Source organism: Lissotriton vulgaris, chromosome 1_1, assembly GCF_964263255.1.
Source record: "Lissotriton vulgaris chromosome 1_1, aLisVul1.2, whole genome shotgun sequence".
In the NCBI taxonomy this organism is placed as follows: Eukaryota; Metazoa; Chordata; class Amphibia; order Caudata; family Salamandridae; genus Lissotriton; species Lissotriton vulgaris.
The window spans coordinates 1,008,679,935-1,008,689,413 of NC_141685.1; positions in this window are offsets into that span (position 1 = coordinate 1,008,679,935).

Here is a 9,479-nt window from a genome sequence, read left to right on the forward strand (position 1 = left end):
CCAATCTCCCAGGAAGAAGTGAGACTGGCAATTATTAATAGTAAAAAGGGAAGGGCATCCGGCCCAGACGGCTTGCCATCAGAAATTTATAAGGTTTTGAATTTAACAATCCTCCCTTTCCTTACCGAGTTGTTTAATGATATCCTCCAAGATGGAATGCTCCCTCCTATTTCTTGGAACAGTGCTTCAATAACATTGATACTGAAACCTGGAAAACCGGCAACTTGTAGTGGGTCATATAGACCAATCTCTATCCTGAACTCTGATTACAAAATCTTTGCATCAGTGTTAGCAAATAGGTTGGGGGCAGTTGCTGCAAGTATCCTGCACTCAGATCAAAAGGGGTTTGTAAAGGGACGCCAGCTCTATGAGTTGACCTATGATCTCATAGGAGCAATTGATATGGCTTCTGCAAAATCCCTTCCACTGGCTGTTCTCACTCTAGACGCCACCAAGGCTTTCGATAGGGTCAACTGGATATACCTATCGGAAGTCTTGGGAAAATTTAATATCGGCGAAAAATTTAGGCGTGCAGTGAGACTTTTGTATCAAAATCCATCTGCCTCTTTGTTAGTCAATGGTGAATTAACTAACCCATTTAACATCACGCGGGGGACCCGCCAGGGTTGCCCTCTTTCTCCCCTCCTATTCGACCTATATATTGAGCCTTTCGCTCAGCGGCTACGTGACGACTGTAACATCAAGCCCTTTAGCTTCGAGGGATGGGAGAAGAAGGTATCCCTGTATGCGGATGATGTCCTTGTTTTTACCTCTGAACTCCGCTCGGCTTTTCCAGCTATAATTGCTTTGGCCCAGGATTATGGTAACGTGTCTGGTTATGAAATCAATGCCTCGAAGACGGACATCATGGTCTGGAACGACCCTGAGCCTGTGGCAGGGGTTCAGTTAAGTTCTGTTTTACGCTACCTGGGCCTAAATATATATAATGATATAAACGAAATAGTTCCATCAAATTTTTCGTCTACTGCTAAGGAGTGTCGCAGATTGATGAAATCATGGTCTTCGCTTCCTTTATCTCTATTGGGCAGAGTCAACTTAATTAAAATGTCTATTCTCCCTAAAGTTACTTTTTTGTTTAATACCATCCCTCTTTTTTTTGAACCCTCTATGATAGCCAAACTTCAAAGTGATATAAGTTCTTTTATTTGGAATGATCACATCCCTAGAATAGCTTGGAAGAAACTAAGGCGCCGTAGGGAAAAGGGTGGTTTGGCGGCCCCTGATATCCAGCTATATGCGTGGGCTTTTCAATTCTCACACGCCAGGATGTTGTTAAAATCACCCATTAACTCTGCCTGTGGGTATATGTTTGCAGCATTGCTTAGAGGGGAAAAAATAGCTGAGCATGCATTCTTGTTTAAGTTTGGAGACCCCAAGTTTTTTAAGAAAATAAAATTGAAGGTTTTGCGAGATATATCTAAAACATGGTCGAAACTTAGGCGCTCCATAAAACTTGATTATTTCTCTGGTAGATCTCCACTCTGGAACTCACCCGGGTCCCCGAGTTGGCTTTTGGATGGTCTCGCAGCACCTCTGAGAGAGGCAGGATTGCAGGAGTGGGGGGACCTCTTTGTGGAGGGTAGATTACTCCCATGGGAGGTGTTATTCTCTAGGATAGGGCCAGGGCTCTCCAGGTTTAAATACCTGCAAATACGTAGCTGGGCACACTCACAGGTTTCTGCTAAGGGTAGATTTCAGTTAGGGGGTAATAGCAACATGGTCTCCCTCTTAATTGACAAGCCTATAACAAAGAAAGAGGTGTCATTCTGGTACAACCTACTACTGGAGGAGGTTGATGGTGAGTTTCATTTGCCCAACACATTGTGGGCCGCACACGTCCCAAATCAAAATGTGGAGAACCTGTGGTTTGAGTCCCTTAAGATCTTGTGGAATATAGTGAAACCATCTTGGTTACGCCGAAACCACCTTTTTACCCTACATAGGGCGTATTACTCGCCCGAGAGGCTCTCAAAGTTCCCTAACAATTCAGCAGTGGCATGCCCTAAATGTGGTCTGGTGGCGGCTTCTGATCTACACATGTTTTATGATTGCCCTTTGCTACTTTCTTTTTGGAATGCGGTCTGTCTTACGCTCACTACCGCCTTAGGTTCCCAAGTCCGGCCATGCCCCGCTCTTATAATCTTTGGGTTTGCACCAGAATTCCAGGGTTCAGCAAAGAACTTACTCTTTTTTGGAATCTTGTTAGCCAGACGGGAAATCTGCAAGAAGTGGAAAGATCCGTTACCCCCCTCCCTGCAGGACTGGCGAATTTCAGTTCTACAAACATCAAAAATGGACCTACAAAGATCGGGTAATCCAGATAAGAGAAACTTTTGGTCTTTACTACATTGGCCATAGTTGAGTATGTGATCGGGGTTTTTTTTTTTTTTTTTTTTTTTTTTTTTTCCCCGAAGTCCAATGATTACGCTGTTTGGAAATCATTTTCTTTTACGTCTGTATACCCAATAGGGCGATTCGATATAGGATTGGGTACTTGACTGCAGCATACTACCCTGATGGCTATCTTGACGTGGTGCTGTGGGAGCATATAGAAGTACTGATGGGCGTACCACCTCATAACATCCAATGCCTATACCAGTTTATCTGTGACAGTACACTTATCTCTACGCACTACTACTCAGATACCAAGGGCGTGAATGAGGACAAAAAAAAAAAAAAAGTTGGAATCCCAGAAAAGTACAGTTCACCTTCTCTTTCTGTCCTTCCAAAGGTTGTAAATTAAGCACTGTATGCTAGGAAGTTGTGACATACGTTATTTACAGTGTAAAGCACATATTGGAGCCAGTTGTTCCGAATGCAGGGTGGGTAATGGAGGATAGGCTGGCTGTCACTCATTGGCGGATGAGTTGAGAGGTACGATACGCAAGTGATTTTGTTTTAGCTGTTCATGCATGTCTTGGTGCAACATTTGCCCCAGATTATAAGTTTGTCTCCCTGGGCCTGTATTACAGAAGTGCCCCGGGGGAGCAACAGGCATTTGCACCCACTCGGTGTGTCCCCGGGGCACTTTGGTATTATAGAAGGGACAGCAGACGCTTGTGCATACAGACAGAGTACATGTTGTGCCCTCACTATTTCGAGAGGGTACCTCTGCACCTGTGCCATATTTTGGATGCAGGGGCAGAGGTAAAGAAACTGTCAGGAAGCACACTGAGAGTGTGCCACAAAAAAGTGGTGCACTGCCAGTTTGTCCTCTGATGGCACCCCTCTGGAGGAGGTCAAGGAGGTCTTTTGGACCCCTTGAGACATTCCCTTGCAGGTGGGTGATGTCATTCACTGCACACGCCTGCAAGGGGATCTCTCTCCCCTCTTAAAAGTGTACGTAGGTAACCCTGCACAGTGAAACACAGAGCCTCTTTGATGCAACCGCTTCATATTTCACTTGAATGAGCTGCCCCCAAGGAAGCATGAGCTTGCGGCTGCTCTGAAGGCAGCGCATTCAACCTATTAGGGCACACTTTCTCTGTTTGCACACGGCGCACCTGTTTGAAGGTGCAATGTGGTGCAAACAGAAAGTGCACCATATACGTAATAGGGCCCCTGTTTTTCAATTAAGTTTGGTTGTAATCGTATGAATGAATTCAGATCCTCAACAAGTTATCAGCAGCGGCTATTGGCGCTAAGCTGGACTACGCTAATAGCATTTACCTTGGCCTCTCTAATGTGACTTTATAAGCTTCCAATGACCCAGAACGCCACAGCGAGATTGGCCTTGGGAATCTCCCTCAGAACACAAATGACACCACATCTGTAGAACCTTCATTGGATAACAGTTAGATAGTGCATTAAATTTAAAACTGCTCAACTTTAACGGCCTAGCATGGTTTGCCCTGGACTTTCTAGCCAATCGTTTGTTGATATACGTTCCCAGGAGAGGACTCCGCTCGGCCACTTCTAACTTACTGGTGGTACCTAGATTTCGGAAGCTGAGGATTGGAGGCCGAAGGTTTTTGACCCTTTCTCAAAAGGAATGGAATGCTCTCTCAACCAAAATCCGCTTAATCACAGAACTGGATACGGTTAGGAAAGATTTAACCTTGCTTTTTAAGCCAGCTTTTGATGATTTTGCATAATATGGACTTCTCTGTGATTCTCTGGAGCATGATAGTGCCAAGAGACCTATGGGTGAACACTGCGCTTTACACGTTCTTAATAACATAATATAGAATAGCATAGCATAGTGTAGCATAGCATAACATGATATGTCATTAACATAAGTTGTTTTCCAGCAGTCAATCTAACAGTGCCCATCACAATGGTATCACCATAACATGCAATGCAAGGAACTTAGGGCTTTATTTACAAAAAATTGACGTAGGGCACCACAAGCCTTTTTGCTGCGCTGCCCGGCTCCAGTTTGAAAGGGCAGGAATGCAACGTGTGTACAAGATACGGCGCATTCCCTTTTCAGCCGGCGTCAGCGAACAATTTGGTGCCTAGAGCCAATGCAGGCACCTTGCACCATTGTGCAAGGGTGTCTGCATTGTTGGAAGGATTGCTTTTATGTAGGAAGGGCCACCTTCCTGCACAAAAACAGGAAGGGGCACCTTCCTGCACAAAACAAGCGTTTGCCCCGCTCTATGTGAATGAAAAAAAAAATTAAGAGAAATTAAAACATTTCTCCTTGATATGCCTGCTCTGGGGAGACGTAATGTTTTGGCGCTGTCCTAGGTTTACATGATTTTGTAAATTTGAGGTAGAGTCAAAATCTGTAGGTGTTGCGTGGGAACACTGACTGCAACGCTCATAGAATGCCTCCTTGGCACAGAGTAAGGCCTTGCCTTACTCCATATCTATGAGGCATGTAGAGCCACGCTGGGTGGCTTTGTGTCGCCCCATAAATATATTTGAGAGACCTGCGCCGACGCTGTGGCGACACAGGCCTCAAACAAGCCCCTCAATGCGGGAAGGTGTGGTCTGTGAGATTAACCGTTTTGCCGCGGATCGGGAAAAAATGACGCGTGCGCAGTTCGGATGAACGGCCGGCAGTCTGACGTGCACGACACCGCGACGTCAGGGGCCGTCCGACGCATCGAAGCCGTTAATAACAAAAACAGACCAGGGGACACGGTTGTACACACTTGCTGCTTGCGCAGTAGTACTGCAGGCATAACATTGCCACTGCAGGAACCAGAAGGGTCGTGCTTAGGAGCCAGAAAAACCCATGTAAGGAAGAGATGTAGCTAGGCCTGCACAGTGTCTGTACTATACACGTCACCTTCTGCACAGAGGCTGCACATTCTCACCCAATGACACTCGTACTCTAGGGCCGGTTCCACCTACCTACCCCTGACTCTGCTTTTAGACTCTGTCAGTTCACACAGCCTGAGCTTTGTCCCGTGCACCCCTCCTGCAAAAGTGAAGAGGGGGGCTGCAGGTAGGCTGCAGGCCCTGCGTTCACAGACTCCCCTCCCCCTAGGCCCGTCTCCATGGTGACGCGGCCTCGTAAAACCTGAGGCTGGAGCCTACGGGATGGTTTACGAGCCCCATCTGGGATGGAGCTATCGAGAGACAAGCGAGCCTTTCTGCGAAAGCTGCAAAGCGATCCCTGGCAGAGGAGTGAACATTCTGTCACCTTCGCATTTACAGCTTCTCGTGGGAGACACAGAGCAGGCGTGTTTGTGTTAAAGTCTGCTTCTGGAGTGCGCCCCGGCTACCACTTCCGTCCTGAGGCTTATCTCTTATAGAAGCTGCACGAGAGCCTTGTGCAGTGTCTGCACGCCTCGGAAGCAGGGAGCGACTCTCACTAAACAACCCTCTCCTGAGCCAGTGTGTCTGCACTCCTCGAAGCAGGGAGCGACTCTCACTAAACAACCCTCTCCTAAGCCAGTGTGTCTGCACTCCTCGAAGCAGAGAGCGACTCTCACTAAACAACCCTCTCCTGAGCCAGTGTGTCTGCACTCCTCGAAGCAGGGAGCGACTCTCACTAAACAACCGTCCCCTGAGCCAGTGTGTATGCACACCTCGGAAGCAGGGAGCGACTCTCACTATACAACCCTCTCCTGAGCCAGTGTGTCTGCACTCCTCGAAGCAGGGAGCGACTCTCACTAAACAACCCTCTCCTGAGCCAGTGTGTCTGCACTCCTCGAAGCAGAGAGCGACTCTCACTAAACAACCCTCTCCTGAGCCAGTGTGTCTGCACTCCTCGAAGCAGGGAGCGACTCTCACTAAACAACCCTCTCCTAAGCCAGTGTGTCTGCACTCCTCGAAGCAGAGAGCGACTCTCACTAAACAACCCTCTCCTAAGCCAGTGTGTCTGCACTCCTCGAAGCAGAGAGCGACTCTCACTAAACAACCCTCTCCTAAGCCAGTGTGTCTGCACTCCTCGAAGCAGGGAGCGACTCTCACTATACAACCCTCTCCTAAGCCAGTGTGTCTGCACTCCTCGAAGCAGAGAGCGACTCTAACTAAACAACCCTCTCCTAAGCCAGTGTGTCTACACTCCTCGAAGCAGGGAGCGACTCTCACTATACAACCCTCTCCTAAGCCAGTGTGACTGCACACCTCGGAAGCAGGGAGCGACTCTCACTAAACAACCCTCTCCTGAGCCAGTGTGTCTGCACTCCTCGAAGCAGGGAGCGACTCTCACTAAACAACCCTCTCCTGAGCCAGTGTGTCTGCACACCTCGGAAGCAGTGAGCGTCTCTCACTAAACAACCGTCCCCTGAGCCAGTGTGTCTGCACACCTCCGAAGCAGTGAGCGACTCTCACTATACAATGTACTGTCCTGCGTTGGGGATCGCCAGAGGCCTGGCAGGACACACGCTCTTGCGCGGGGGCTGGCTGCGCAGCGGCAAGGACACCCGATGACACCAGTGTCCTGGTCGGAAGTGACGTGTCCGAGCGCGCGCCCTTCTTTTATTGTACGCCGCAGGCCACGCCTGGCCTGCAGATGTAGGGGTGCGTGAGTAGACTAGACCGCTCACGGATATTACATCCCTATCCAACTATACAATTGTTTTTTTTTTTATTGTTTTTTTTTTTATTGTTTTTTGTTTAACAGATAAGAAAAAAACAGATTCAGTCTTATAATCATGTTAGACGAAACGCCTGGGTACTTGCATGTCCCTTGATGACAGACTCAGGGTCTCAGCAGGCAGGCATAGTCCTTCAGCTTCTGGCTCGGTGGAGGGTTGGGCCTCAGGTTGTATCTTCGGGCGTTGCCCCTGCCACCTTCACTAGTCTGATAAGTGTCTCTGGTTGCAGCCGCCGGTGTTTGGGGCGCTGCCGCGGAATCATATTCCTCCGCTTGACATTCTGGGGAATTGGTGTTTTGTTCGCTAGCTGTCGCCATCCCGTTTGGTCGGATATCCTCTCCTGCTGCCTCCGATCGCTGTCTGGACTCCTGCGGGAGGGCCTTGAACCACAAAGTGTTTCGCGATACTTCCTCTTCTCCTCTTTTGGCCGTGACCATGGTGCCTTTTGTGGATGTGACTGTCCACTTGTCTGGTTCATAGCGGGTTTGGAACTTCCCTCCGGGACGTCTGTTCCGGATAATCACTCGGGTCCCCGGGCTTAGGCTCCTAGGATGGGCCCTCCTGTGCATGCTGACACGTTGGTTCCCTTGTCGTCTCCGTGACTGAACTTCTTCAGTGTCGGCCGGGGGTGGTGTCCACCCCCGGGCAGTTGGGAGGAGGTCTCTCCGTTGTCCTTGGAACATAAGGGTCCATGGGCTCCTTTGCGTTGCGCAGTGGGGTGTGCCCCTGTACTCCCGCAGGAATTCATGTAGCCTTTGCTCAGGATCAGCTTGTTCCACTAAGGCGATTCGGAACACTTTATTAAGGGTCCGCATAAACCTCTCCACGTCTCCGTTTGCCTGTGGCCACTGAGGTGTAATGCGGCGATGTTGAATCCCTCTGGTCGTAAGGAACGTGGCGAATTCCGCCCCTTGGAAGGGCGGTCCATTGTCGCTCCATATCTCCGAAGGGTACCCAAACATAGAGAAGATCTTTTCCAGCGCTGGTCCTACATGAGCAAACGCCGTGGAGATGACCCTCTCCACTACTGGATACTTGGAGTATGAGTCAATGGCTACCAAGGTGTGTCCTTCTCCCGGGAAACTTCCAAAATCTATGCTAACCTTGGTCCAGGGGGATGTGTAGGCATCTTCTGTGATTATTGGCACTGGTCTCTCCAGGTCGCTCGCCAGCTGACAGGCCATGCAGCTTTTTACATATTCTTCCACCCTGGTTTCCAGATCTGGAAACCATACCTTTTCTCTCATGCGCGCCTTCATTTTCGTCGACCCTTGATGCCCTCCATGGGCCAGTTGTATTGCCCGGTGTCTCAGGCAGTGTGGTATGACCAGTCGTGACCCTCTCAGCAATACTCCATCGTCCTTGGTACTCAGCTCGTGCCGTATCCGCCAGAATTTGGTGAGTGATTCTTTGTCTTCTGCGACCCAGGAAGTGGGCGGGCGTAGATATTCAGTCCACGATCCATCTTGGACTGCCTGAATCGTTCTCCGGTATACGTTATCGGTGTTCGCGGCTTCTTTTATGTCTTCTATGGTCATACTGTTCGGGCATGATGTGAGGGCTACCCACTGAGCATACTCCTCACAGTCGTCCTCCGTTGGTTCAGGTTCCTGTGGCGAGGGGTGGCGTGACAGATAGTCCGCGGGATTTTTGGCCCCCGGGCGGTAGGTGACTTCCATCTCATACGATTGTAGTTGTATCACCCAACGTTCAATGCGAGGTGGCGGATGGGGGACAGTTCCTTTGAAGAAGGATACTAGTGGTTGGTGGTCCGTGACCATTACAAACGGGTGGCCTTGTAAGTATAGGTGGAAATGGCCTCAGGCCCACTTGATAGCGAGAGCCTCCCTCTCGATTTGGGCATACCTGGTCTCCGTCGGGGTTAAGGCCTTGCTGGCAAAAGCTAGCGCCGTCCACTGGCCGGGCTCATGTTCTTGGGTCAGGACAGCGCCGAGACCCACCGGGCTGGCATCCACGATCACCTCCGTACGCTTCTTGGGGTCGAAGTAGGAGAGTGTGGCCTTCTCCAGGAGCGCGTCCTTGATCCCCCGGAAATCTTCGTCTTCTCTCGGGCCCCACTGCCACTGGGCATCTGTCTTGGTTAGCGCTCATAGTGGCTCACTCCGAGTGGCCAGGCCCGGTATGAATCGGCCACAGTAAGTGGCCATACCGAGGAAGCTTCTCACCTCCGTCGGGGACTTCGGCGCGAGAGCGTCTTTGATGGCCTTGGATTTCTTCGGGTCAATCTGAATGCCCTCCTGATTGAACATATAACCAAAGAATTCTATTTAGGGTTGAAAGAACTGGCATTTCTCTTTGTGGAGTGTTGCTCCGTGGGTGCTTAGTCTCTTTAGGACATCCCTCAGGTGCTTGTAGTGTTCCGATGCAGTGGCAGAGTGTATCAGAATGTCATCGCTGACATTGATGACCCCCAGTAGTCCTGAGAGGAGTTTACGGATG